This window comes from Otolemur garnettii, unplaced genomic scaffold, assembly GCF_000181295.1.
Source record: "Otolemur garnettii isolate 467f Iridium unplaced genomic scaffold, OtoGar3 scaffold00097, whole genome shotgun sequence".
Taxonomy (NCBI): domain Eukaryota; kingdom Metazoa; phylum Chordata; class Mammalia; order Primates; family Galagidae; genus Otolemur; species Otolemur garnettii.
In genome coordinates, this window is record NW_003852492.1 from 7,771,218 (window position 1) to 7,785,272 (window position 14,055).

The window sequence follows — 14,055 nt, forward strand, 5'->3', positions numbered from 1 at the left end:
TTTGTCAAACCACCATCCTCCTCGGGGACAGTGTGGTGTGCTGGATCCAACATCGCCTGCAGCCCTGAAGCCTGAACCTTGTATTTCAAATTCTACACTGCCCTCTCCACTTCTCATCAGGTTTTAAAGGGGGCGGACAATTTCTCAGCCGAACTGTAATTCCCCGGTAGCTTGTTCTGCTAATTCCAGGCCTTGAAATACCAGGGTGGGGGATGAGGATATTCATTTTCCGTCTGGAGTGGCCATCCTCACTTAGACTGGATGATAAAAAGCCTCCCTGGAAATGCCACACACCAGAAGCAGCAGATCACACCACGAGTGTCAAATCAGAAAGTGCTGGGCTGGACGATTCCACCATTAACTTATTTTGTAAAATTCATATAACATAAAATTTACCATCCTAACCATTTTAAGCATGTAATCCAGCGGTGTTAAGTGTCTTCTCGCGGCCGGGCGGGGGTGGTGAGGTTTTGTCACCTCCCTGGGCTCATCATCACCATCGTCATCACCGGCGGCACTACATTTGGAAGCTCCCCGGAGAAAGGTTTGATGCGATTTAGTGGAGAAAAGGAAACTGACATTCACAAAGTTCTGAACATGGGCCAGAAACCCCGACAGCCCCCTGCCCGTGACACCTGATGCAGCCCCCACGACACTATCCCAAGGTAAACATGACCAGCTGCATCAAGGGATGTGGAATCTGAGGTTTAGAGAAATTAGCAAAAACCCATAGGCACTCAGGGGTAGAACCCGACAGAATCTGCACCCTGAGCCCATGATTCGTGTTTATCCAGGTAAAAGATGCCCTGTCACGTCTCTCACTTCTCACTCCTCAATCCCAAACCGTCTTTCATTTATTTGAGCAAAAGTAAAACGTGGCACAGATAGCAGGTTAACTTTGCCCTGATGGTTAAAGCATCTGGTCTCCTGAGAGGGAACTGAAACTCCTCCTGGCTCTACCCAGGAGACTCCGACAGCAAAGTGAACAAGCAAACCCCACATCAATGCCAAGGCCATGGGCGGTGCTGTGAGTACCCTCAGGAGCAGCTGTGCTGGAGGCGTGTCCCTTCAGCCAGGCGCTACACAGACCTGTCTCCCCTGGGGCTCTCAGCCTCACCACCCCTAGGCTCATCTCAGCAGCATCTTTAAGTTTCAAAGGTCTGTTTCATGGGACTTTTTTCTTTTTAAAGTGCTCAAGCATCTGTGTGCAAACTTGTTCAATTATTTTCTCACAACAAGAGCTAGGGAAACAGGTATCCAGGATATCATTCAGTGGGTCATCAATATTTATTTAATAACTGCCACGTGCCAGCCACTGGGTGACAGTGTGGGGGTCTCATTGGCCACAGGGTAGACCAAGTTGCTGCCTATGGTAGCTGCACTCTCATTACATGCTGGTGGTTTCTGCCAGCATCCATCAGGAAGATCAGCCTCTGCTCACCTCCCTCCTGCCTCTGTTTCCCCAGCTGACCATATAGGTTCTCTGAAGCTGTCCCCATGAGTTGCCCTCCAGGGCCCCCCACACCACATCACTCACCTTGCTCTGGGTGAGGCATCACTCCCTCTCATTTTCCATGTTCTGACTTCTCAGATAAACAAGAATGTGCTTGACGCAGCTGAATTAGAATTCTGATGCCTTTTTCCTCCTGTCTTCCCTGGAGATCTAATTAAGGAATCTGATGCGGGAGGCTGGGGTTTGGCTACAGCCCTGTGGTGGTGGCAGCAACTCCACTCCCTTCCAGGCTCCATGAGCCCTCATCCTCCTCTCTGTCCCACCCCTCCTCTTCTCTCTGCCAGCCCAAGGGGAGACTGTCACCCCATCCTGGGGCTCCCCTCAACCCGGGGCACAGCCTTGTGTAAATGTAGTAAATCGCTGAGGCTTAAACAACAAGGAGTAGCGGACGCTGTGCTGCTGGAAACCACGTGCTTTATGGAAGGGCACTCTACTTGCCCTCGGATGTGACACGGTAGTGTCAGAGCCAGGTTGGCACAGAGACCTGTACATGGTGGGCAAGCTCCTGCGTTCCACATTAAGAATATGGAAAACTCAAGGTGATAAGTGGTAAGGCCGATGCTGAAACCTAAAGCTGATGGCTAGCTCTCCACAATATATGATGAACTGTCTTTAAAGAAGAAAAGTCTTTGCTCAGTGCTTAAGAGAGATTTAAGCTTCCCTCTGAAGGGAAGGTGCTCCTCTCACTTCAAGTTCAGGTTTTGGTTTGCGTCTCTCACCAGAAAACAATTACAGTGGAACTGGTAGACTTGGAGACCTTCTGCCACCCTTGGCTGCCAGCTGGCATTCCCACGAAATGTCCCCTCTCAGAGCTCACCCTCAACGCCTAGCTGTGGAGCCAGAGCAGCTTGAAGAAAGCTTGTGTGACCTGCTGGTCTCCTCACAGGCGAGAGAAGGTCGTACATGGGGGCTTGCAGTTCAGTCTGCGAGTGATCAGCAAAGGCGGAGATGGATAGTGAGGGTGGAAGATGGAAGAGAGGTGAGAAGAAAGGAAAAAAGGTGTGACTTGGAGAAGTGGACAGACACGGTGATGGCCCTTGCCTGGGGAAGGAGAGAGGGCAGAGTGCGGAGAGAAAGAAAAGGAACTGTAGAGTAACCATGAAAAGGATAAGAAAAGGATAAAAGGAAGGGTAGTCAGAAGCACGGGCATGTGCACACACGTGCACACACACACACCCCTGCATGACGGGCAAGAAATGACCATGGATGAAATATGATGGATCTCATCAAAATGACCATGCTTTTCAATATGCACGGTGCGCTGTTATTCCTGCCGAGGAAATCAGAACATTCTTTCTTGTTTCTTCATGACTAGATAATTTCACACATCGTAAGATGTTGAAAATCAACTCAACAGGCCTCAAATGCTTTTTTCCCCCACCAAATTGTTTAAAAATAAATAAGCCAGTCGTGGAATGTGTTTGCGATGGCCAGATGATTCCTTGCGTATCATCTGCCCTCATTCTTGTGATATTCCCCAAGAGATTTTATGTTAAGACGGGTTATTTTTGTGGTTGTTTTTGTTTGTTTCGTTCTTGTGCTTTTCGTTTATTCATTCTTGGGCCCTCTTTCATTTGCCTTCTTCGTCTCTGCCCAACTCATCTGCTGTGCCCAAGCCAGGGGTGAGTGGAGGCTAGGGGACAGATGATTCCTGGGGAAGACAGGTCACTTCTTGCTGTTACTTATTACCTATCAGTTGAGGTGAAGGGGGCAACCAGGTGCTAGAGGTGTAACCGCTACCCAATTAGGACATAAACACTGGTGACCAGATACCATGCAATGCCCACCAAAAGCAGGCTTGACCTGGCAGCTCCTCCTGCTTCCCTGGCTCATCAAAAGTGTCATTTTCTGACTCAAAACACTGTGAGACTCTCATCCCAGCGCCCCACTGGCAGTTGTCCCTTCCTGCTATGAGTATTCTCATCTAGAACACTTTCACGCCTGTGTCATTTCTGCATCATGAGAGTTTCGTGAATCAAGGCATGAATTATTTTTTCAATTTAATGCACAATATGTAGCAGGAATTCGATAGATATTGGCTATTTCCTAACTAGAATAACCGAGATCTAAAGAGAATAAGAAAAAGAGAAATTCCTAAAATCATGCTCCCACCTGTTGGTGGCAGTTGTGGCCCCACCCGCATGCTCCCTGCATTCCCCTAGCCCATTGGGAGCCTGGTCCAGACCTGATCAGCTGAATATGGGCTTCCCTCAACTCTGGGACTGAGTAGGATGGTGACTGTGCCCTACAAAACCATAAAGCTTTGAGCTTTTTTCCCACCCCAGAGTTTGCCAGCGTGCTCATGCATGTGACTTTCAGTTGCCCTTGAAGCCAGGAGGCCTGGGCTCACTTCTAATTATCTTTTTCATTAGAGCAACTGAAGCCTGGGTAGAAAGAGAGGGACTGAGAGATGGAGCAAGATAATAAATCTGCACCAGCAAGCAGGGTGCATTCGCTTCTCATTTTAAGTGGCCCAGAGGCTGCTTGCAGCTCCAACAGACTTCTGATGTTTTCCGTCATCATTACTGAGACCACTCTGTCAGCTTTGGGGATGTTTTTACCCAGCAGACGCAGCTTCACTGCTTTCTTGCTGAGCCCATGGGGTTTGTACCCTTTGGTTGGCACAGGCTGTGTTTCCCTGGGGGATCAGGGCTGACCTATGTAGGTCAGGTTCCCCTCCTACGAGGGGTCATCTTTGTTGACATTATAAACCTGACATTATAAACCTGCTGCAGTCAGAGCCAAGATTCAAGCCAGGGTTCCCACCTGTGTATATGGGGACAGAGCTAAAACTCCCTCATTGCAGCCAGGACCCATGGGAAAAGGAGTTTGTGAACTAAAATCAAATCCCAAGGCCCACAGCCAACTCATTGGACTCCCTCTTGGCCAAGGGGACCCTAGAAAAACCTTAAAGCAGAGTTGCTAGCCATGAGGAGAAGGGCGTTCAAATGTACCCCTTCATGCCCTGGTCATTTCACAGTTACCATCTAAAACAATAAGACACTAACTCATTAATGGGGACTATGGCCATGTAAGACAAAGCTTAAATCCCATCTGCAGGCCATCAATTCACTTAACAGATCACTTGAGCCCAATGTATGTCCATCAAATTATCTTTTAAGCCCACCTCTAAACTGTAAGCATCACCCCCTGTGAGATGTCGCACCTTTTTAGGCTAAACCAATATACACCTTCCTGTACGTTGTATCCATAATTCCTGTATAAATAATCAATAAATCCTGTATCAATTTATGATTTTATGTGTAATTCCTCTCTCCATGAATGTATAAAACCAGACTGTAACCTGACTGCCTTGGGTACATTTCTTGAGGCCATGTGCTCCTAGGCCAGGGATCATATCCATTTGGTTAAGAATAAACTTCTTTAAATTATCTTAGAGTTTGGGTTCTTTTTCTGTTAGCATTGTCATCTCTGAATGTGTCTAAGGTTGGCACCGCAGACTGCAGGAGGGGCAGGGCCAAGGCAGCCCCGCTGTTGTCCTTGGTCCTCATTGTGTGATGCCCTCCCATCCCTCATCTCCCCCCAAATCAGCCAAAGTGCTAAGAATGTGCTTTGCTTCTGCTCCAAGCAGTTACAGATTTCTCTCTTTCCACTCTCAGCTCAGGTGTGTGTCTCTGCTTCTGTTGTCTGAAAGGGGAAACCCCATCCCTCTACTCATCCAGGACGAGGGTTAGTGCTTGGTTGTGGAGACGGGAGGCGCGAAGGTTGATGCCTAAGATCAGTCAACTAGGATACCCTCCACCCCGGCGTGGGGTCTTTGAACCCTTCGAACCTACTTCCCATTTTTCAGCCCCAAAGCTCCTCCCTGACTCCTTAATTAAATGTAACAGTTAAATTTATTGCCCAGTCACCTGTGAGTCAGGGACCATGTTTTCTACTGATTTCTGTGGACTTCTTTTAAATCTGGATACTAGACTTTTGTGGGCCTCCCAGTTCTCTTATGAAAGCAATGTTTAAGTCAACTTCCCATCTTTACTATAACCATCAAGAACCAAAGGATCTGAGCGTTTATCCTATGAGGGAAGCTAACAGGGTAGCCTGGAACATTTTCAGCAATGGTGGTAAAAATCACAAGGCTCCTGGGTCAGTGATAGAGGATGATTTGTTACTCACAGCAATAGCAGTCGTCAAAATATTTTTTTGTGGCATTTTCTGCCACTTTCATGACTTCCAATTTCCATATGGTGATGTGAAAAGGGTCAGATGACATTTGCACAGGTGACCGTTGTAACAGCAGAAGAACCTTGAGGTTATAAATATTTGTAACGGAATAAACACACCTGTCCTTTGTTCCAGAAGGTGACATTGTCCTCATTGCATTGGACAATAGCATACCTGACTTTTGCTCTGGAGGGTGACACTATCTTTATCATTCAAGGCTGTTTGGCGTATGCATATTCTTGAAAAGATTTTCTGGAACAAATATTGATCATAACATGTGAAGAATTGTCAGAGATCCATAGAGAGGTGTCTCCCAATAGATGTCTAACACTTTACTTCCAGAAGGCCCTTGACTTTATGTATGTATGTATTTATTTATTTATTGAGACAGAGTCTCAAGCTGTCACTCTGGGTTGAGTGCTGTGGTGTCATAGCTCACAGCAACCTCCAACTCTTGGGCTCAAGTGATCTTCTTGCCTCAGTTTTTCTATTTTTAGTAGTGACAGAGTCTCACTTTTGCTCAGGTAGATTTCACAGGCCCTTTACTTTAGAGACAAGCTTTGGGATTTGCCCATTCCTTTGGCCCCATCTAAAAGGGGTCTCTGCCCCTAGATGCAGATTTGACCTTTGCACACCCAGGTAGGTCACCCTCTCCACCCACTCCCGTCTGCTTTCAAGGAGACTCTATTTCAGCCCCAAAAGCCTTGTAAAGATGAGCAGACCAAGGTTAATGGCACGTTGGTGAAGCTTTTGCTCACTGCCATGTACTCTCCCAAAGTCTTCCCCATTTCCATGCTTTCCCCCTTCCTATTTTCCAGGGCATCTTGAAACAGATGCTGAATCTATGCCTTGTCCCTCACCAGATTGGCTCCACTGGCTTCTCAAAGTCATTCTGAAGCCTTCATTGGAAGTATAGAACAGCTATTTTCCACTCCTTTATAAAATATTTAAGATGAGTAGGAAAATAAGGCTTAACCACAGCATTGAGGAGCCAGGTGAGTTGGTGCCTTCTCTAGGAAGGGCTGCAAGGGACACTCACGTGTCCCTTCTACCCCCCACACGGCACCTGTACATGGTGTGCTGGGCTCTGCGTCTGCTCCTTGAATGCCCAGTTTCCCTGTTTCTCCTGTCTGAGCTTCCTGGCTGGGTTGAGTGGGCAGGTGGTCACTCAGGTGAGGAGTTCCTGACACACCATGGAAGTCATGGGGTTGGTCACTGGAAGGGAAGATGGTGAGGAGGTCAGAGGGTTCCTTGCTCCTTCCTTTACAGGTATTTTTGTTCCCCAAAGGGCACTTTTCCCCAGGCCACATCAGAATGAGGACAAGAGGTTTGAGGAGAAGGAAAAAGAGGTTTATTACAATAATGTGCCAGCAAACAAGACCGGCAGACTCAGACCATTTTCCTGTCGATAAGCAGAAATACAGAGCTTTTACAAGGAGGGTTTTCATCTTCAGGCTATTACTGTTTAACTGTGGTTGATGGTTCTGATCCAGCCCATCCCAAGCTTGGACAATTCCTGTGCCTTCTGTACAAAGAAGAGATTACTGGTCCGGGCAAGGATGCGGGCTTTAATTCCCTAAACAGGTGAAGGAGTTTTAAAGAGACAGCTCCTAATATTGTAGAAAGATGAGGCCCAATGCAGAGAATGAGCACCCAAACAACGTATTTAAGAGGAAAAAAGGCTTTTATTCAGCCCCTGGAGGTAATAGCGTAGAAGAATTTAAAATGGCTATGCTCCCCGACTGGCTTCGTCTTTCTCTTTTTATGTCCAGTGAAAAAGTTCCAACCTTTTGGGTACCTTTCTCATTGGTCAGTTTGAATCAAACAGGAGAAGCTGTTCTAGCCCCCCACAAAACTACAGGATTTCACAGAAGTAGAAATTTCCAGGTCCTAGGGAGTCAAGTCTACAAATTCCTAAGAGCTGAGTCAGCATGGGGAAGACCCTGCAGGTGTATCCTGGGGGTTTCCTTGAGAAGATCTCTGTTCTCCTGGACCTCACCCTCCCCTCTCTCACTCAAACTTTGGCCCCCTTTCAGGCTGTTCCCGCTGTTACATTTTCATTTAGGAAAAGAGGCCAGGAGGCTCTCTCCTGCTCTCCCCTCCCTCCTGAGTTCTGAACAACCTGGATTTTCCCAGTGACTACCCAGGCAAGCCATCAATCCCTACCACTTCCTAGCCCAGTTCCCAGGCAGTTCTTACCCTCAGAAGCCAGAGAACAAATAGTCCTGATGGTGCGGAGTTCAGACGGAGTCTTCAGGCTCAGAGGCCCCCTTCTTCCTCCTCCTCCCTTGCTGGACTAGACACATCCCAGCACCTGAGACAGGCCTGTCACTTCCATTTTAAATTCTATTCTCCCTTCATAAGTATATAATTGAATGATTACAACTACTCCAGACACCTAATTCGCATGCAGATGAACTTGTCCCCAGGAACGTGGGTACATTTTAACAAGTAATTAGCAATTTTAATGGCTGCCTTTCTCTTCTGGAACCTTGGTGCGTTTAAAGGATACCGACAGACTAAATCAATCTCGGAGGAGAGATTTCCCCTTTCTCTTACAGGCAGTTTGCATCTTTTCAGGCTCTTGGTGCTTGTATTTTATTCCTTACTATGGAGTTTTTCCTCCAATATTTTTGACTTCCCAGGGGCTGGTCATTTGGTCTCCTCAGCCAGAGGGAGTGTGAAGTCCCCACCGTCAGGATCACCTGCTCCTGGGAACTATAGGGGAGCTGTCGGAAGCTGGTGGGGGCTAAGGATCAATAAGGGAATCCTATGTCTCATAGCTGCTGAGCAGGGGCACAGGCACTCAGGCTGGGTGAGTGCTCCACGGTGGTGGCTGGGGGCTTTGCTGGAGGTGTTGAGGTTGTGACTGTTGTACAGTAAGCGACCATGGCTGGAAAGCCCGGCTTCTAGTCCCAACCTGGTTCTCTGAGCTTCAGTTTCTTCATGAACTTGATTCAGAAATGGTTCCTTCTGAAGGTTATTGTGAAATGTATCACGCTAACTTGCGTATCGAGGTAACAGTTAACAGTGTGACCTGGTTTTCCAAAGGGAGCAACTCATTCTGGACTGAATGAGTTAGATAGACATCACCAGTTAGTGACAGGGGAGACCAGATCCTGTTAGCTGTTAAAATATTATCAAAATATTTTCAGCATTCAGAAATATATCCCTCTGGTTCAATATCCTTCTGGTTTTGAGAAGGGTGATTCAAGCACTGGGCCTCTTGTGGTGATGAGTTTGGTTGGGTTTCTGATCAAGTTAGAACAAGGGCTAGAGGTGACTTTGGTATTAAATATTTCCAAGAAAAAGTGAAATTTGAGACAACTACCTTCTTGTTCTCAAATATTTAACTGCTTTGTACGATATTGCTAAAATAGTTCTGCTTTCCAGTTTTAGCTGCTGAAAGAGACATCCTAAGGCTGTGGATGGTGAGCCTGGTTCCTCACCAGGGGTCAGCAGGGTGGTGGCTGGGTCTGTGTGTCCTGTTCCCTGTGTGAGCAGCTGAGGGCTGGCCTGAGCTCCAGAGCCACAGAGCCTGTCTGCCATAGTGTGCACTGGGGCTCGGGAAGTAGGAACCATCCTGAATTCTTGTTCCTCCTTTCTCCACGAACTTTGATTTCCTAGTAACCCCCTGCAGCATCAGTGTAATGCTTTCCATGGAAATGTTATGGCATGCTTGGAATAAATAAATAAATAAATAAATAAAAATGTGTTAGAAACAGATGGGAAATAGGAGCCTAAATCATAAGTGGCCTGACCTTTTCCCCAATTCACCTCCTGTCATTTCTTTACTTAGCTGGTGTATAGGCTGGAGTTACACAGACCTCCTGCGCCTGTGTTGGGGCCTGACCGACCCGTGGACCCCAGACCTCACCTGCAGTCACTCCTTCCTCCTGGGGCCTCATCTCAGGAGCCTATGAGCTCCCTGTGGGCAAGTGCTATTTCTTGAGAGCTCTGCCACCATCTGCTGCCACCTGCTGAGTATTAGTCAGGCATGATGATAAGGACAGACTGTGTGTGTTACTTACTTCTCATGAGAACAACAGATAGGAGGCAGGTGTGTTGGGTCCTTTCTCAAATTAGAAAAAGTGAAAGTGACTAATTGAGTTGGCCAAGGTCTTGTAGCTATAAGTTGACAGGCAGGGGTCACACCCAGGTGTTCATCCATGGCTGAATCATTAGGCACATCCAAGACCTCAGAGAATGACAGGGCATATGGTTGTAAACATTCACGTGGGTGGCTGGAAGGATGGATGGATGGATGGACAGATGGAAGGATGGATGGATGGATGGATGGACAGATGGATGGATGGATGGATGGATGGACAGATGGAAGGATGGACAGATGGAAGGAAGGATGGATGGATGGATAGATGGAAGGATGGATGGGTGGATGGACAGATGGAAGGATGGATGGATGGATGGACAGATGGAAGGATGGATGGGTGGATGGACAGATGGAAGGATGGATGGACACATGGACAGAAGGATGGATGGATGGATGGACAGATGGACAGATGGATGGACGGACAGAAGGATGGATGGATGGATGGATGGATGGATGGAAGGATGGATAGATAGATGGATGGATGGATGGATAGAAGAATGGATGGATGGAGAGAGGACAATGCTGGCCATAGAGCATTCTGGACATTCAGTCTTGAGGTGGGAATGTGGCCATCCATGGCAGTGGAGCTCATGCTGACTAACTGGCAACAGGGGTGCGGTGTCCTGACCACTTCACCCACTTTGGAAGGCTAAATAAAGTCTGACCATTCAAGTGTCCATACAGAAGAGCTTGCAGGGGTGAATTTTTTTTTTCCTGGACGCTTCTTTGGACTTTAGCCTTAGTCCAGGAGCTCGGTTCCTCATCAGCAGAGTCACCAAGGCGGTGGTCACCAGCCCATTCTAGTGCCACTGCTATACCTGGTGCTGACCATAGACGCAGATCAGACAGAGGACTTTTCTGAAGATGTTAGGAGCTATCTGGTTCTAGAGTGGGCATTTAAATGTTGGCCTTTAAATTGCCCAGACTAGTAGGGCCTACAGGAGAGACACTTTCTGAAGCTGTCAGCCCTTCTAGTGGAACAGAAGGGCGGGCAGGGCTGTGGAGAGAATGTCCACCTGTCTAGCCTCCGGACAGAAATTTGCTTTTCCTCACCAACCTGGTGATGAGAATGAAAAGACATTCTGTGCTGCTCAGGGCCTCATGGCTACAGTCTCTCACTTGACAGGGGCCAAAGGAACTGGTGTCCACCAAATTAGAGGACTGGACATAGGGCCCTTCTGAGACCTAGTGTGGTCTTTCTGTGACTTCCTCCCGGGACTCATCATCCACAGCTCATGATTTTCTGCTGGAATGTGGGGAGAGGCTTTGAGGGCAACAGCAGGAGCGGAGGGAAGGACAGGGCCCAGGCAGGTGAGCTGATTACCTGCTGTTATAGTTACAGTCCTGTGTAACAAATCATCCTAAATTTTAGTGACAAAACAACCACCATTTAATTACATGTTGTCATTTCATCAGGCTTTTGGGCAGAACTTGGCTAGGTGTTGCTGGGATCCCCATGGCCTTGACAGAGGTTACCTGGAGGGTCCTGGCTGGCTCACTGCCATGCCTGGCGCCTTGCTGAGGATGGAAGCTGTGTTCCCATGGACTCTGATTCCTATGACCTGTGTGGGCCCCTCCATGTGGCCTGGGCTTCTCAGAGCATGTGTTTGTGTAATCAGAGAGTGAGAGTGACCCCTGAGGAATTGTTCTGAGAACAAGAACTTCAACAGACAGGGAGGGGAGCTAATGGTTTCCTACAGTCTGGACAGAAATGTGCACAAGGTCACGTCTGCCATCCCCTGCAGTTTAGGCTGTCTCAGAGCTGCCCAGTTTGAGAGGAACGCAGCCCCCACTACATTTACTCCATACCAGTGCTGCCCAGAGTACCTCTGCAGTTCTGAAACTTCATGAACTGGCTTCAATGATAGTTTCTGCCTCTCAGATGGAAGCAGGAACCCAGAGAAGTTAAGTGATGTGCTCAGAGTTGATGGCAAGTAAATGGTAGCAAATGCAGACCCAGGGTGCAACCCTGGGCAGTCTTGTTCCAGAGCCTGCACCCTTAGCCCTGCCCCCACTGCATCCAGACTGGGGCAGGTTTGGGGAGACCTTGAATGTTGGCATTGATCCTGTAAGTAACAGGGAGTCACGAAAGAACTTTGAACTTGGACGCTATGTTCACAATTGTGCTGTAGTTAGTGGTGCATGGATGGATGAGATGTATCTGGAGACAGGGAGAACTGAGGTAGGAAGAGGGTGCCAAGGGACAGGATGGGGGTGGGCTTTGCTTCAACTCGAGCCCTTAGAGAATTGCCAGGGCAGGGTGTGGGTACAGTATTGGGATGACAAAATTCTGAGTTCATCGTGGCCCTCTGCGTGGGTCAGACTTAGAGTCTGTGTTAAGTGATGCCTTGTCAGGAAAAGAGTTGTAAATGATGCAGCTGTGGGTTTATCTGCAGTGTCTTCCTTTAATGTTAAATGATAACCGTGCACACATACATTAAGGATAGAGAATCACTGCTGGCCGAGAATATCACAGGAAATTAGGTAACAGGGACAGGGTTCAGAGGTGTTGTAAGCAGAGCGTGGAATGTTAGGACACTTGTGAGCTTCAGGATGACCCATTTCCCTTTCAATGATTCCATCTCTGGAAGGTCACTCTGAGCAAAACCAGAGTTTGGGGAGGTCCCATCATTAAGACCACCTTAGTTAGAGTGTCGCAAGGCTTCAATTGTGGGGGCAAGAGTTTCAATGCATCCTTCCCAGAGAAAGGAGAGTTTCCTCTTTTGTAAATGTGTGTTATCAAGCATAAAGCAAACCAAAATTCTTTTCTTATAGTAACACATCCCTTGTGTCTGCCTTTCTGCTACAGTCTAGTAATAGTGCTGTACAGAGAAAAGAGGAAAATGGGCTGTGCCAAAGGATTTGCTAGTTAAACGATGTACTTTAAATCCAGTTACGAGTTCTGCCTTCTCGTCTGTTAACAGTGGGGCAAGATCTTGCCTTTTGATGTCGGAACATCAAATTTGAGATCTTGGCTGAGACAGGGTTCGGGAATTCTAGATGACACTCACGAATGTTGTGGTTGCTGGTGTTGGCAGTGTTGTCTCCAGAAAGCACTATGGTGAATGGAATCGTCCTTTATTTTCTGAAGCTTTCATAGAAAATGTGCCTCTCTCACACAGGGTAAATTATCCAAGCGCACAAATCTCTATTCTGAAGATTCTGTCCCTAAACTGGGAATCTTCAGAATTCAGAGTCGTCTTGAATAGGCGTGGCCTCCTAAGTGAATGCCTCAGTGCAGGAACGTGGTTGCCAAGGGCAACCCCAATGAGAGGAGCCTTCCAGGGCCCCGACTGAGCAGGGAGGCACCCCTGGGTCTTCTGACTCCCGTGAGTACAGAAAAAGGGTATTTGCTTCCCCTCCACCACCCCAGGCGGGATGGAGGCCCATTTCTCCACCTGTAGTCACAGTATTTATTGTATGGATTCTCAAACCAAAGTTTTGATATGTGGTAGCCATCGCTATCAACATTAGCAACAGCTACTGCAAATATTTATTAGTGCCCTAATATATGTCCCAGATGTCAGCAGTGATTATCCTGCCTGCACAGGCAAAACTCCAAATCTCTAGGCCACATGTTTGGCCGCCTGATTTAGGGTCTCTGCAGTGATGCTGCAGTGATATTTCTGAGACACTCCCCCAGGTGATTCCAACGTGTAGCTGGGGCTGAAAGGACTCTGCTAGACTTCTCAGGGGATGGAGACAGATTTAAGACACCATTCCTGCCCAGAATGGATTTGCCATCCCACTGAGGAAGACAGAACTGGGGCACGCAGGGTCGTTGGGCATACGTGCAAAACAGATGCAAAATACGAAATGCCAATAGCTGGTAGAGCAAGCAAGGTGGCCCTGGCCAGCGTGAGGCACACAGGCTGGCTTCACCGACAGGGTGGGACTGAGCTGAGAGTGGGAGCAGGGCACCTGTGGGGAGTGGTGCAGCCTGACCCCACCAGTAGGGCGTGGAGGAGGGTGTCCATGCTCTGAAGAGGTGGGAGGGTCCTGTTCTCTCTCTCACCACTGCATCCCCAGCCCTGTTCTGCCCTTGGTGTCTCCAGGAAGATGGAGGGGACTAGCCAGTGTCACACACTCCCTGCTCTGGAAGGGGTCACCAGAGAAAGCCCAGGACTGGGGCAGAGCTGGAAGCATCTGAGCAGGGCCAGCAGACAGTGGTACAGCCCGCAGGCCAGGCCGCATGGAGAGCTGGTGGTTCCCCCACTTGTCTTTGTGGGAGAAATTTGTAGTTTCTCTC